Genomic DNA, 15,702 nt, shown 5'->3' on the forward strand with positions numbered 1-15,702 from the left:
TTTTTTTTTGGTAATCAGACTTGTTGGTGTTGGTGTAGTGTGGCTCCTGGAAACCTTGATTTCTTTGTGTGACAGTCATACCTTAGGGGAACAGCCACTGCTGTCCTTGCTTACTCATGCTGCTGTGCACTTGGTAATGTGTTTGTAAAGCCCATAGCCCAGAGATGTGTGTGTGTATGTGTAGTAGTACAGATACAACTCTTCAGAATATGAGGAAGCACTGAATAGTCATTGCTTGAACAAGTGGTGTTCCTCAGGGATTGGTGCTGTTTAACATCTTTGTTGGTGACATGGACAGTGGTACTGAGTGGACCCTCAGCAAGTTTGCTGATGACACCAAGCTGTGTGGTGCAGCAGACATGCTGGAGGGAAGGGATGCCATCTAGAGGGACCTTGACAGGCTTGAGGGGTGGGCCTGTGCAAACCTCATGAAGTTCAACAAGGCCAAAGTGCAAGGTCCTGCACATGGGTCAGGCAATCCCAAGCACAAATACAGGCTGGACAGAGAATGGACTGAAAGCAGTCCTGGGGAGAAGAATTTGGGGCTGTTGGTTGATGAGAAACTCAACATGAGCCAGCAATGTGCACTTGCAGCCCAAAGAGCTAAATGTATCCTGGGCTGCATCAAAAGGAGCATGACCAGCAGGTGGAGGAAGGTGATTCTACCCTTCACTCCACTCTCATGACACCCCACCTGGAGTCCTGTGTTCATTTCTGGGGCCTCCAACATAAGAAGGGCACAGACCTGTTGGAATGAGTCCAGAGGAGGCCACAAAGATGATCAGAGGGCTGGAACAGCTCTGCTGTGAGGACAGGCTGAGAGAGTTGGGGTTGTTCAGCGTGGAGAAGGCTCTGGAAGACCATATTGTGACCTTTCAGAACCTAAATGGAGCCTACAACGAAGCTGGAGAGGGACTTTTTACAAGGTCATGTGGTGATAGGACAAGGGGCAATGGCTTTAAACTGAAAGAGGGTAGATTTAGATTAGATATGAGAAATTCTTCACCATGGGGGTTGTGAGGCACTGGAACAGGCTGCCCAGAGAAGCCCCATCTCTGGAAGTGTTCAGGGCCAGGTTGGATGGGGCTTTGAGCCACTTGTTCTAGTGGAAGGTGTCTCTGCCCATGTCAGGGGGGTTGGACTAGAAGACCTTCCAATCCAAACCAGTCTATGATTCAAACCACAAATTTATTATTTCTCCTTTGTGCTCTTCTTTTATTTTCTTAACTCTGTTCTTTTTCCTTCAATTTCTCTACTGCTTTCAGGCATTTATTTTCTCCAGCATAACTTCCCCTTTTACCCATCTTTTCTTCCCTTCTAGAGCTCTTTGTAGAGGCTGACTGAGGAGAAAGGTTCAAGTTGCAAACTAGCTCACCCTTCCTTCCTTGAGAAGGTGAAACTGCTGCTTTAGCCTCTCTGAAAAGAAGTGACTGTTGGGAGAAGGTTGTTTGGAAAGATGATGAGCTGCAAAATGACTGGAGGCTGAGTGCCTTCCCAGCTGGGATTAATTTAGAATCATAAGTTTATAGCATTCTTTAAACATTTACATACTCAGCTGTGAGGGAGGGAAGGAAGAGAGATGTGTGTTCCTTGCAAATCTTTGTGTCTTGCATCTGTCCTTGACTATAAAAGGGAAGCAGTGGTCAATTTAGTAGGGCTAGAAATTTGAGACAGAAGAGCAGGTAAAGGCAATGGCTATGTAATATTTCTGCTATGGAATTTAGTTGCAAGCCAAGAGCTCCCTCTTGGATTATTCTGCAAAGCAGTTGGCATTTCTTCATTAGTTAAGGCTACTCTGGGTTTTTTAGCTTTGCTTTTATTAAAATAGCTTGAATGTAGAAAGGAGCGCTGAGGCTCATCACTGCCTTTTTAGATACTTAAAAGATACTCAAAAAGAGAACTTTACATATTTGGACAAACTGGATGCATTTTGTCATACTGCTGTCTTTCATCCAGAAATCCAGTGTTTCAGTTAGCTTATAGTATTTGGTCAAGTCCAAGTTCCTTCTAGCTCAGAAGCGCTGCCTCTGACAGAGCACAGCAACAGATGCAAATAGAGGAACATAATACAGGTTTGCTGCTTTAGGCTCTTGCCCTTTCATTCTGCTATGGCTTTTTGTAACTTGGGAAGAGCAGCACTGCATTTACTACTCAATGCAGAAATTTCATTCATTGGTGTGACAAACGACCAGTGTTCTTTTCAGGAAAGATTCCTAGTGCTGTTGGTGGGGTGGTTATTGGTTGTGGTGGTGTGTTATTAATTAATGGATACAGATAGCTTTGTAGCCTTCAGTGTAATGAGTTTTGCAAGAAATTTAGAAGTGCCAGGTAGTATTGGTAATGGATCTGGTTATCATATGCGATTATCTGCTTGGTAGAGTAATTTAACAGTGGGTACTTCAGATCTGTGAATCATTTCAGCATGTAAAATTTTCCAGGGTTCGGGCCCCTGTATTCATGCTTGTCACAGTTAAATAATACCTCTACTGATAGGCCCAAAGGCATGCCTGCTGCATTTTTATTACCTTTTTTTACTGTTACTCCATGTTCATCAAATAATATGGCTTTGCATTTCTCTGGTTACATACCTGCAGCCCACAGGAGCCCCGAGAATGAACAAAATGGCCTTGGTGCACTGAGGTCGTTTCTGGAATTGTTCATCTGTAGAGTAAAGAGGATTGTGGCTGACCTTCTAATGTTTTTATATAATCGGGATTTAAGCTCTTTTCTAATTTTACCTATTAAATGAAAATGGAGATTTAGCCTTTCCATTAGATGAGCAAGTTCTGAAGCAAATCAATGTAAGAAACCTCTTCAGACCTCCAGGGCTTTACTGTGCATGTAGGAAATTGCAAGACTGTACTAATACATGCTTTGAAATTCTGGTACAGAATGTGTCAACAAACATCACCATTAGACAAAATTTTGAGGTCCTACAAAAGCCACTTTGTCTCTTACAGCCAAAGAACTGCAGTTACTGGTTCTGCTGTTTCCCGTCAGACACTTTTTTTTCACCATAATTCCATTATGGCAAAAATGAAACGTTTTCTTCCTTATCCTTTGGTAAGCCATAGAGAACTGACACCTTTCTCTTCCTTTTTCCAAACAGAACCAAGCCTTGAGGGTTTGGGCTTGGTGTTCCAGCTATGAGCCTTAGAGGGACTGCTGCCTCTCTTGTCATCTCAACTGCAAATACAATTTACCTATAAAATGATTTCCTTCTGTGTTAATAGCTATGCAGTGATTATGCTCCAGTTCTAAATTGTCCAGTGAAGCATTGAAATAGAACCTCTTGCTTGGCCTTTGGGTTGTCAGTGCAGCTCAGGATCGTCCTCATCATGGCCAATAATAATTTTAAAATCTTCCATGCTTTTTATTTCAGCTGATCTGTCTTTAGTCTGTATTTAACTGATCTGTCTGTCACATAGTTTTCATATTTTTCTTATTTAATCTGTATTTGCTTGCATTTTTACAGTTTAGCTTTGTGGCTTACGGCATTAGTTTATTTTACCACAAGTGCACTAGACCTGCAATTTCAGATTTCATGTTTTAAAAACAGTGTTTGGACAGTAAATACTTCTGACAGTGAGTTACAGAAATATATTGAAACCATTTTGGTAGTAACTATTATAAAGAATCCGAAACAGCTATGTCAAAATGTTTTTGCAGTTTGTGGCAGAGGAGCATACATAAGTACATTTGATTTCTTTTCAGCTTTATAGTGCACAAATAGAAAGTATATTAAAGTACAGAGATGTTACCTTGTATCACATGTTCCTAAAATACTGTACTTCGTATTACAAAATAAGGTGGTGTTTGGAGAAGTCTTGTTCCTGGTTTGAGCAGCTGATAAGCTCTTATTTCCATTTTTCCTGCTTCTGTTTTTCTTTGCTGCTCAGAAGTAGGGGGATCTCCTAGCATTTTAAAATAATGATGAAAACACTGGAGGTAATGTACTGTTAGGTAAGTTTAAGCTTGTTTATTTTAATGTATTTATTGTAGATTTTGAGCCTGAAGCTTCTATTCCTGTGGTTATTTCTCTCTCCCCCCGCCTCTCCCCGCCCCGCATCAACAAGGTGCTATTTAGAAAGCAGCATGGCAGGTATTGTGCTTTTTGGTTGTGTCTTTCCAGTGCTGGTTACAGCACTTCAGCGCAGAAGGGCCACTGCCAGTGGAAACCCGCACTGCTCTTGTTCCTTCTTTGCTGGTGCAGCTCAGTTACTGCTGGGCACAGCTTGCCCTTTCAGTGTTTGCTTTGCAGAGTGATAAATGATCCACGCTGTCTCATAGTTTTACAGTAGCTCTTCATTTGTATGGTTAGTGAAACAATAACCTCGCATTCCTGGATTTTTCCATGTGGCTCTTTATCATGAAGTATCCTGCTTGCCATGCCACTGAGTTCTGTGCATCTCTGCTTCAACTCCTACAGCCATTAAGAATGTACTGAAAGTAATTCTGTAAACTGTTTCTTCCTGCAAAGTGGTTGATTGTACACATAAAAACTTATCTGTAATCTAGTATATATTCAGGATCAATGTCCAGTATGTGTTCTTTTACTTTGTAAATACGGACAATTCAAATTGAAAGAAAAATAAATTTTTGTTCTCTGATTGGGTTGAGATATTTTTGATAGAGGAAGTTTAAGACAAACAAAACCCCTAATTTCTATGCTGGACAGAAATACTCTTACTTGGTGTGTGTATGTGCTGTTTTTAAAATCTGCTTTAAAGTCATCTAGGCTTTCCTAACAGCTTTTGAACCTGCTGATTTCTGTCAGTTTGATAGATAGATACAAGTTTCAATGATATTACCTTCCAAATGGTTTGTGCAGAGTGGTGGCTTGACAGGAGAGAAATCCAGAAATGCCCTGATGGGGTATAGTGTGAGCAGTTCTCAGGAAATAGAGCTAAAAGTATTAAATTGTGGAGGTGGAAGATGCTTTGGAGTGTAGGGCACAAATCAGTAAGACACTGAGTTCTGCTAGTCTTGATAGACTAATTTTTATTACCTTGTTTTTATAATATCTTTACCCCATGATTACCAAATAAATTGGCTCTGCTTGTCATCTAGCATTGTTCTAGGATAGCTGTGTAATTAGTATTTTTATTAGTGACAAATGTGCATGATCTTGACGATGCTTTTATTATATAGGATACTGTTTAACAATAGGTAAATAAAATTCCCTCAAATTTTGGAGACATGAGATAGACTGAATGTCAATTTGAAGAAAAACACATACCAAGAAATTATAAATTGTATTGAAGATGCAGAGGCTACAGATTTGTCAGGTAGTAGTGAAACAGAGAATATTTAGAAATATATTTTTAAGCTTTCATCTCTGCACATTAAGCAGATCTGGTGCTTTTTAAACAAAAGCAACAATTTTACTTGTCTGTAACAATAACACTCATTTTGTGAGTTCACATTAATCAAAGATGACCCTAAGCGTAAGACAGTGCTGTAAATTCCTTTGTTCATCGGGGAAAGTATTTCGTATTATCTAGATTTAGTAAGCATTTTCTTCAGTGCCTTTATTAGGCTGAGGGTATTTGCAGTGTGTGTTTTAGTGCATGAATTATATTGATAAGAGTATACAGGCTAATGATAGATCTGTTGCCAGCAAGAATGGGAGAAACCTCAGCATTGTTTACAGCATGATCAGTATAAAATGTAACACAGGGGCCAATATTTTGTGGTTTTCATATAAACCAGGTGGTGCTTTCTTGTATTTGGACAGGTACAGACTTCTAAATCCAGTAATAGATTTTTATTTGTCAGAATGTGGTCTAGTGTAAAATCATCTTTATTCTGACAAAATACTTTGAAAAAGAAGCTTAACTATTCCTACCCCCATCCCCAAAACAAAAAGCAAACCCCAGGTCCTACGGAGTTTTATTTATGATACTGTGAGGCCTCTGGCTGATATTTGAGACTGAAATCCCTCACGATGATGTAGGATTTCATTCCTGCACTTCAGTAGATGTTTAGACAGCTGTTTATTCTCTAATGTGACTTTTTTTTTTCTTATGTTTTGTGATTAAGATGGTGGATTCTTAAGGATTTACCTGATAAGTAGAAAAACTGTTGTCTAAAAATGGAAATGTTGTATCAGGTGCCATGAGCTTTAAATTACACTCCTGATTTGCCACAGATTAATAATATTACTGTCTCTTTTAAGCATTACTCTCTCAATAGAAAGTGTCGGGGTTTTTTTTCCTTTTAGAGGCATTGAGGCTTCACAAATTTCTTTCTCATACTTGGGAGTTTGAGAGTGTGGAGACTTTTGGTAAATATGATTGGTGTTGTGATATTTAAAAGTTCTCCACCATTTGGTCAGTGTCACAAGTTCCCAAACAATAACAAAATGTAGGAGACAAATACTTTGAGAATTGTTTTCTGATGGAAAATGCTGTGTTAGGAAGAGAGATCACCATTCTGTGCGGCAATGATAAACTTCGTCATTATTTCCAATTTTCCATAGTATAATGGTGCATCGCTGTTCAGGCAGATGTGTAGCTTGTTTTCTTTTACCATATTGTTTTATGTTTTTGTCCAACGTGTTTGTCAGATTCCTGATGTTTTCTCTGTTAATGCAGATGTAAAGCAAGAGAGGTGCTAAGAAGGTTTGTTTTCAAAAATTTTACAAAATCCATTGTATACACCAAATGCTTAATTGGGGTGTTTTGAGTTCTGCTGGTGTGTCTGAAAACACTGAATTCTGTCCATAGTATCAGAGAAATAGCCCTTTTTTGTACATATGCCAGCAGTTGCCTCCTTTCCTCTCACAGTGCTGCAGGTACTTGTCCTGTAAGTAGAGGAGTTTTACATTCCTTTTCATGTGTCTGTTGGACCCAGACTTCATGGGCTGGTTTCACAGATGATTTAAAGTAGTTCTGGATATGTAATCAAAGTATTGTTATGTCCTTCAGCAAATATTTTCACACAATATAAGGAGTCTCGGGTTTTCAGACTGCCTTTTTAAAATGTTATTCTGGCTTTTAGGTCTCTGAACTAGTAAATACGCATACATATTTAAAATGGAAAAGGAGGATGCTGTCTGTTTCTAGTTTTATGGCCCTTGTATGTGTTTGCCACTTTGTTTTCATCTACAGGTTTGTAGAAACTAAATTGTGTATGTGAATAACTTACTATTATAAGATTTCTGGCATAAAGGAATGTTGAAGAAAAAACTGGGGTGGTGGTGCTGTAAAATCTAAATGAGTTGCTGACAGTCTGAGTTCTTTAAAAGGCTGAAAGATGGTGTCATACTTCGGTGTGTGCTGCTGACACTTCAGCTCTGATAGAGTGAGTCTACTGGTGTAAATACATGTCAGGTTTTGGTGAAGTATGAGTTAGAATATTATTGCTGTTTCACAGAAAAGCTGAAAAATAAAATCAGAGCTAAAATAAATGTGTGCAAACACAACTAAAGTCTAAATTTTTTTATATTAAAGGTGTAAACGCAACATATGACATCAACTGGAGTTGAAATGTAACTACTTTCTGAATGAAATAAATCCTCACATTGAAACTTGTTTTAAAATTGGGACAGCTTAGAGATGAATTGCCGAATGTAAAAAGCAGTAGAATTAGTGTGGATATCAAGCATTAGTGTAGAGTGTGTAGCTTTTTTGGGAACTGCACTGATTAATTCTATTTAAAGTATTTCATGTTAGTTTTACAAGAAGACCAAGAAAAGAGGAGACTAAAGTTGGAAGGGATTTTTCTATTTGAGGAGGGGAGTTGAAGGGGAAGATAAATCTGTTCGTGCGCATTGTTGCTTAAAATAAATTAAAAAATGAGTTTATGCATGAAGACCACTTTTTTTTTTTTACTGTAAACACCTCTTAGAAAACTAAATATACATAACTGTATTAAGAAGATGAGTTTTTGTTTTCAGGAACTGTGTATTTTTAATAACCTTAAAACCAGACTTTAGGATCTAGTCCTAAGAATATGTGATATTTCAAAGCTAGGACAATGGTGTTGAGTAAACTTCAAACACTTTCACACCTTCCAGAATATTTGGCTTTTCAGAGCAACATCAGGTTTATGACGGGTTCTTTTCTGCTTTATTACTCTTTAGATGGCTAATTCTGTGGAGAGGATATTTAATTTTCTCTTTCAGACTTACAGCATTTAGTTTTGCTTTCACCTACCTGCACGGGCTTTTTTCTGGTTGGCTTTAGAATCCCTGATTTCCCAAGCTCACCTGGAATGGGGATTGCCTCTTCCATACTCCTTGTAACTCCTGCCCCCCCAGTTTTGTGGCATTTGCAGATTCTTCAAGGTGGACTCTGGTCACCCAAATTAATAATGAAAATACAGGTTCTAGCTGGACTGACCTGAAATGCTTTCAGTTTTTTATACTGAGCCACAGCTTTGGTTCTCTGAAAGCAAATTTTCCAGTAGTTATGCTTATCTACGCGGATTATTTTGGATCTGTGGCCTCCAGGTCATGCTGAACAGTGTCAGAAGCATCATTTACATAAACTACACCTGCTGCTTTGCTAAGGTATTTACCCAAGGGAGAATATTATAGTGGTTCAATGTGGCTTCCTGACTGTAATTTATCTTTCTCCTCTAACTTTAAAAGATTTTAACCCCACTTCTTTTTCCCCAGCAATATATCCAAGTCTTCCTAAGAATCAGAATTCTGGTTTTTGTCTTACCACTTCTTAAGTAGTTTCCCATTTCAGTACTGTTAAAGGACATGTACCTTGTTTCATATTGCTCTGGGATCTCCTGCGTTTTAGTGTTTTAGTAGTTCTCAAAGTAGATCAGTTAATAGTTTAGAAATTAGACTAGTTATTTATATACTCAAGTACACATTATTGTAAGTGACTGGATTAAACTGTGTGTTAATTTTTGTAATTCAAAAATAAGTTTTTTGTTTTTTTTTTTTTAAAGGAGAATGTATTTTCAGTGTTACCTTTCCTAACTTTCTTGCTGCTTCCTTGTGGAGCTCTAGGGTGTTGGGGTCCCTCATCATCTAGACCAGATTCTAAAATTGGTTGGTGATACCATGTGACACCACAAGTTTAGTTGTGTCCATAGGCCTTGATGGCCTGGGTGAGATCCAGACTCAATGTGGGCTGTCCCACCCAGCCTGCTATTGAAAAGGAACCATTAAGTAGCTCATTCTTAATGTATTTGAGAGCGGTGTTGGTATTTTTCAAAATTAAAATATAACATTCCTCATTTTTTGTTGTGAGTGTGATTTGTAGCCTACCAGCCCCCAAGCTATCTTGCATAGCCTTGTTGGGCTGGTATTTCACTCAGGAAGACGTGAAGGGAATAAGTAATTCTGTGTTGGTATGGCTAACCACCTACTTGCATGTATGATGTTTTTCTGCAGTTCCGATCTGGGCAAGACTAGGATTGACTTAAAGGTCTTCTTGCCTGAGTCAGAGCGGTATAACAGAGTGCGAAGAAGGAGGTTCTTGGCTTGCAAAGATTAAAAAAAGCCAGAAAAATGAGTGGCCTATGTGACTATTTTTGTTGTACTGTATCTGTCATTTGAGCAGACTTGCTGTAACTTCAGGAGCATGCAGTATTGCTGGTTAAACTGTGATACAGATCTTGGGACTGCTTGGCTGATTGGCCTCCCACATGTGATGACTGGAACCATATAGTAAAGGACCATGGTTCAAAAAGTCTGCTCAATTATCCATAACACAACTACATGTTCTGAAAGCTGAAGCCATGGTGACTGGAAACTATCTAGAAATCTCTACTGATTCTTTTCCTAAATGGTTGCTGTTTGACAAATCTCTTCTCTGAATTACTGAACCAGTACTGAACATCCTTTGCTGGTCTTGCCAATTACACCACTCAAACAGCACACTAAAAAAAACCCTATTCCAAGAAGATACCGTATCTCTTGCTTTATTTAATTCTGTGAAATATGCTGTAGTGGTAAAATCAAGGCATTAAAGAGGAGACAAACAGATGCAAATTCAGTCTGGGTTAGTATTTTCTCTTCCATGTAGGTTTTCTGATAACTTCTACTTGATGCATGGGCTTCTGTTTAATCTGTTGTGTCTGGAAAGGCATTTTAAGTGCAAAACAAGTAGAAAATAATTCCAAATGGCTCAAGGACTGAAAATGTAGTTGTGCAGCAGAGTTTTACATTAGTTTGCCTTTTTTAACCAGAAAGAAAATGTATGGGTATTTGCTAAAAATAAAATTGCAAGTCCTAAACGAACAGAGTTATGTTACTGACCTTAGGAAAATATTACAGTTTTGAGTGAAGGTCACTTTTTCTATTTATGTTCTTTCTTCAGTGCTAGTGGAATTAATCTTACTTGTGCACAACTGTTGAAATAATAATTCCTGCTACTCAAATTGTAGTTATAATAATTCTGTTTCCTTGAAAGTCCCAGGAAGATTTAAAAAGCTAAACCAAAAACCTCAGCTGGTAAACCCATCAGAGAATAAAGTAGGCAGCTTACCCAATAGAAGTTGCAAATGGAAAAAAAAAAAAGTTAAATAGAACATCCTTGAGTTTGGCCTACATGTTATTTTACTGAATGCGTTTAAGCTGGTGCCCCATTTGGAAGTGGTGGTCCTGGCTTCTATAGTATGCTGGTTTTATGGTTGTTCCAGAGTCTTTCATCAGGAATTGAGAGAAAGGGTGGGTGTGTGAAGTCTGAACTGTGCACAGCACATGTGCTTGTATTGCCCTGTTAAGTACAGGGGGCATCTCTTAAGTGCCTTGCTTAGTTCAGCTAATCAAATATTTCATGGTGGGTTGTGTTGCAGCACAGGTTCTGATGCATTTAGGTAAGTCTCTCATATAGTATGAAGCTGTACAGTCTAGCTCTGGAAACCGTTATGTCAGGGTTCGCTCAAGAATTTTTTACTAATCAAAAATGATCCTTTTCTGAATTACTTTGCCTGATGACTGATGGTAGCACCTCTTCATTTGGCTGCCTCCAGCTGCAGAGTTGCTCGTCAGTCAGTCCAGATCTGCTGAGGTTTGTGGCAAGGCTGCAATGGTGATGGTTTGCCTTAAATGCCCTTCTGAAAACGTTAGTGCCATCTTGACTCATTGGTCAGCGCCCTGGGACCTGCAGTGCAGGGGAAAAAAAGAAAGCTTTTTGTTTAGCTTAATCTGCAGTTATTTAGATGAGCAGCTCTAGCAGTTCCATCACTTGGAACTTAGAGAGGGGCTGTTGTTCTGTGAAAGAGCTGTTGCCTTTTACGCACTTTTTGTCAAAGACATTTAACTTGGACACATTTCACACACTCAGTTCAGGTTTACTGTCCTGGCAGCTAGGCTTGCCTCATTTGCTTCATTCATGGTTTGTAGCACATTGCGGGGACTGGTGGGGCTCCTGAGCTTTCCCTGCTGTGTGGCTGCTGTGCCCAAGTGGTCTTCTCCTTGCATCACCTTCCTCTGAAATATCGGCCTCTCTGAGCTGCAGGTCTCCGAACTGAGAGCGCAGGGACAATTTGTTCGGTACTGGTGGTGCTGTCTGTGCTGGCATCCAGTGCAGAGCCGAGGGAGGAGACGATTGTGATTCACATACCAGGGGGCTGAGGAACGGAAGATGATGATGCTGGGCTGGGAGACCGAGGGCCGGGCACTCGGAGGGGAAGAAGGAGAGACTGTAAGAGCCAGAGACTGTTTAAAAGAAAAAAGGGAAAGAAGAAGGAGGGAACAGGGCTAGGAGATGTGGGAGGAGTTGATTTATAAGCAGTGAGCAGGAATGAGTAGCAAAAGGATGTTCCTGAAGATAGGGAAAATGCAGATAATTACTTGTTTGGTTTTAAAAAGTGCTGGATGGCTTGTATGTTTCTTCTGTGAAAGTACTGCTGTTTGATACTGCTGAGATTTTTGTGGCAGATGCTCTCAGCAGAAGGTTCTTTTTTAAGGGATATTATTCTCTGACTCTTTGGCTATCTAGATCTTGAATTACTTAAATCTGAACAAGAATATTTTATCTCTATATTTTGTTTGGTTTTGTCTCTATTTTACCAGCTGCTGTGTCTTTGAAGAGAGATTTGCTGTGCCCTTCTTCAAATGCCTGTGATATTTCCAAGAGGAACCATCTTTCTGTAAGTGGAAGTCTTCTCTATGAACATAAAGATAATTATATGAATCAATTGAATGTATTAAAAGGAATATGGGTGTGCAGAGAAGTCTGTACAGTTTAAAAACTGGATGGTTTTAGTACATAATATAGTTTTCATGATTCATAATTGAGAATAATGATAATGATCAGTGCTCAGGGAATTTTTTTGTTTTGTTTTGGTCATTTGAAATGAATGGTACACTTCTATTATGAGCTTAGAGAGTGATAATAAAAGCAGTACTTGTCTCTGTCAACATTTGTGAAAAACAAGTCTCTGGAGATTTCTGAATGTTTTGTTTAATGATGAGAATAGTAAATCTGTCCTGTGTAGTGTCTGGGTGAGCTGTCTTATATCAAAACATTATTAATTGATTTTTATACTTTACAGCTGTGTTTTGGGAATAAGTACTGGAATGAAAGCCAAAAGCTCCATTCTGTATTGCAAGAGCCATTTTGGAGAAGAGTTACGGGATTGATTTATTTTTCTGGTTTAGAAATTTTGAGCAGGAGGAAAAGGGAGGGACTTGAGCTGCCTGCTTAACTTGCCAGCAGTCTCAGAAGAAGTTAGATCATCACAGGAGTACGGCTAACCAGATCTGTGCAAATATCTGGGTATATGAAGATAAACACCCAGGGAGATCTTAATTTGCATTTAGATCCTTTATTAAGATGGAATGGTGGAAGTAGGGGTTTACCAGGATTGCTGAAGAACTGTGTATTTGCTTCTTTACATATGAATACTGTGAAGGCCAGTCTTCAGAGCTTCTAGAAAGACTGGGTTGGTTTTTTTGTGTGGGTTTTTGTTTGTTTGTTGATTGTTTTGTTGTGTTTTTTCTTCAGTTCCTGAGACATGGTGTTTTGTCTCAACTTTGTTTTGAAACTCATAATGAGATCAGCAATAGTCAGCAGCTGCTGAGATGGTGTTGGCAGTACATGGTACAGTGTGTGGATAAAGGACTATGCATGCCTATAATAGAGCTTGCTGCAGCTTGATTAAGAAGAATTGTGAGAGTTTTCTCCCCAGTTTAGAAACATATATTTTCAGGGAAATAAACAGCTTCACAAATAGCTGTGCAACAGGAATTTGTGGGGTAAGTTGACTCTTAGATGTGTTTTGCCCTCACAAGGAGGCATTCCTTTGAGTGTTGTAATGCAGGCTAATTTCAATTTAGTTGAGCCATGAGTTTTCTACAGGCACGTGTCATATTTTTCCTTTTATTCTCTGACTTAGAAGGCACACATGCATTCTTAAAAATCTTTAGGATATAGTAAAGTTTATCGAAAATGTCTGTAAACTTGAATTACAGCTGGTGGGTTTGCATTACAGGCAAGCAGGACCCTGAAAGATTGAAGTCTTGTTTCTGCTCCTCTTTCTTCTGTTCCTCTCCTTAGTTCTCACCATAAGATGATCTGCTGCATCAACTCAGCAAAAAGAGACTGATTTAAGTTTTATTACTGGGTTAGTTTTCTACTGCTTTGGAAGCTGAATGTGTTTGTAATATGAGAAGATGACTGTAGGCCAGAAATAGAGACAGGAGGAATGGAGGAGATGGGAGCATTCAGTCTCCCTGTTCCTGGCAGTGGCAGGATGTCAGCTGGGCTGGAGCTGTAATGTTAAAACACAGCCTCGGGCTCAGTGTTGGCCCCAGCTCGGTCCTTGGGAGCCTCGTAGATGTCAATATCTGTTTTGTCCCCAACACAGGCTGAATAGATCAATGCGGTGGCATTTAGACAGCTCGAGACTATAGACACATACAATTGACATTGTTTCACAGTGCAGAAAAATATGAAAGTCTGGGAGAATACAGCTGTGTCTTTTCCCACTGTAAAATAATTATCAAGAATGTGCTGGAGCACATTTTAGGAGACTTTTCAGATGAAACATTGAATTCTATGGATTTATGGCTATTAAAAGTTAAGACTGCATGTAGTACCATAATTACTTCCTTTTGCATGTGTGTGTTGTGATGTAGGTATCTTGTGCTTCCCCAGCTGCTATATTCTTGTGGAAGAGTCTTCCCATTAGGACCCCATTGTGGTCTCTTGAAAATAATAGTGTTTATCTGATTAAAGAGCAACTCCTTTATGATAGGTTGTCCCTACTGAGGACATGCAGCATGCACTGGAGAAGGGTTTTCCCTTCTTTCCTCTTTAGCCCTTATTTTTATCCTTTCTGAAAGCCAGAAAAATGATGCTGAGCTGTGAAGAGCAGGAGACCAGTATGGTCAAAGTTTGCTGTGGTGTGGGAAGGAAGACAGGTCTGAATGTGAAGGTCTTGGGAACTGTGGTGGTAATGGTTTGATATTGTGCTGCTTCCAAACTTGGATTGAAAAGTCTGTGGTTCTGTTCTCTGTTTTTATTCCTACCTTGCATTATCAACTTCTACCCAATTGTGTTTTTGTACGTGCTAATGTTTGGGCAGAATTGTGTGAATGAACACAATGTAACTGAATGAACAGTGGCTGTTCTTTATACTAAGTTTTGCATAGAAAAGGAATGGAAGAATGTTTATTTGTCTTGTACTAAAAACAGGCCCTTGTATTCATCTGTTAATAGGAAGGATTTTCATCTACTATAATGCAAGTAACAAAAATAATCAAACAGAACAGTTTGTGCAGCACCCAGAGCTATAAACAGCATCCAAGTGGCCTAGAGAATAGTTAAGGAGTAGGACTTGCTTCTCTAAAAACCAGAATCAGTTTATAGACTGTTCAAAACTGGAAAAAAGTGGACTATCTGTACTAGCTATCCTTTGAAAGGGAGCTGGTCCATGGTTTTATGAAAGCAGGTGTGTTAATTTAGTAGTCGTAGTAGCACTACCATAAAAATGCCAGTTGCAACCTATATTGCTTTCTGCATAATTCAAATTTTAAAATTCTTATCAGGCTTTTGGTGTAGGGAATGAATGACAAATATAGATGGCTTACTGCATAAACCTCTTGATGGTAAAACCAGCAAATAATAGCAAGCTTATTGAAGCCTCCAACACAGAAAACTTTAACCTTTTGTCTCAAAACCCATAAACAAACAAAAAACAGCAGAACCCCAAACCACAAACAAAACATCCCATTAGCGACAAAAAGTTGAAGCCTTAGTGACCAAATTGCTCATATTTTATAGAAAAGGATTTCATAGTATTTCAAGGGATCTGTTTTTCAGATGTGTAAGTATAGGGAATGATTTATGTGAAGGAACTTGAACTAGGAGAGGATTTGACAAAAGGTTTGATTTCAATGCATCCAACAAAAACTGCAGAGCTTCTTTTTTTTTTCCACTTGCTTTACATGAACACTCTGTAGTTGTACCAAAACTATTTTGGTTTCACAAGTATAGTTCTTACTTGCATTTTGATCTAATCATACAGTATTACTTTTAATTTTTAAAAAAATGCACTAAACTGATTTTGTAAAGTTCAGATTTATGAACTTGAAGACATCAAAGGAGTAGATAGGCCAGTGACTGGGGAAATGGCCCCAAACTGCAAAGGATGGAGTAACAAGAGAATGGCTAAGAGCCTGGGCTGTCACGTTTCAGTTGCAAGTAACTAGAGACATAAGGAAATGAGCAGATTATTTGATGGGTTAGCAATGAGTTTAGCTGGAACAAGGGCATCCAACAGCTT

The 15,702-nt window shown here is 38.9% G+C and overlaps 1 protein-coding gene across 6 annotated transcripts in view; it reads left to right on the plus strand.

The window, feature by feature from the left end:
* The window catches only part of SIPA1L1 (signal induced proliferation associated 1 like 1), a 221,629-nt gene that overhangs the window by 79,378 nt on the left and 126,549 nt on the right, over positions 1–15,702 (plus strand). For all 6 annotated transcript variants that reach the window (XM_082058409.1, XM_082058408.1, XM_082058414.1 and 3 more), the window contains one exon: positions 11,987–12,063. The gene's annotated coding sequence lies outside the window, so the exon portion shown is untranslated. The remainder of the gene's footprint in view (positions 1–11,986; positions 12,064–15,702) is intronic.

Source organism: Streptopelia decaocto (genome assembly GCF_964273445.1).
Source record: "Streptopelia decaocto genome assembly, chromosome: 7".
In the NCBI taxonomy this organism is placed as follows: domain Eukaryota; kingdom Metazoa; phylum Chordata; class Aves; order Columbiformes; family Columbidae; genus Streptopelia; species Streptopelia decaocto.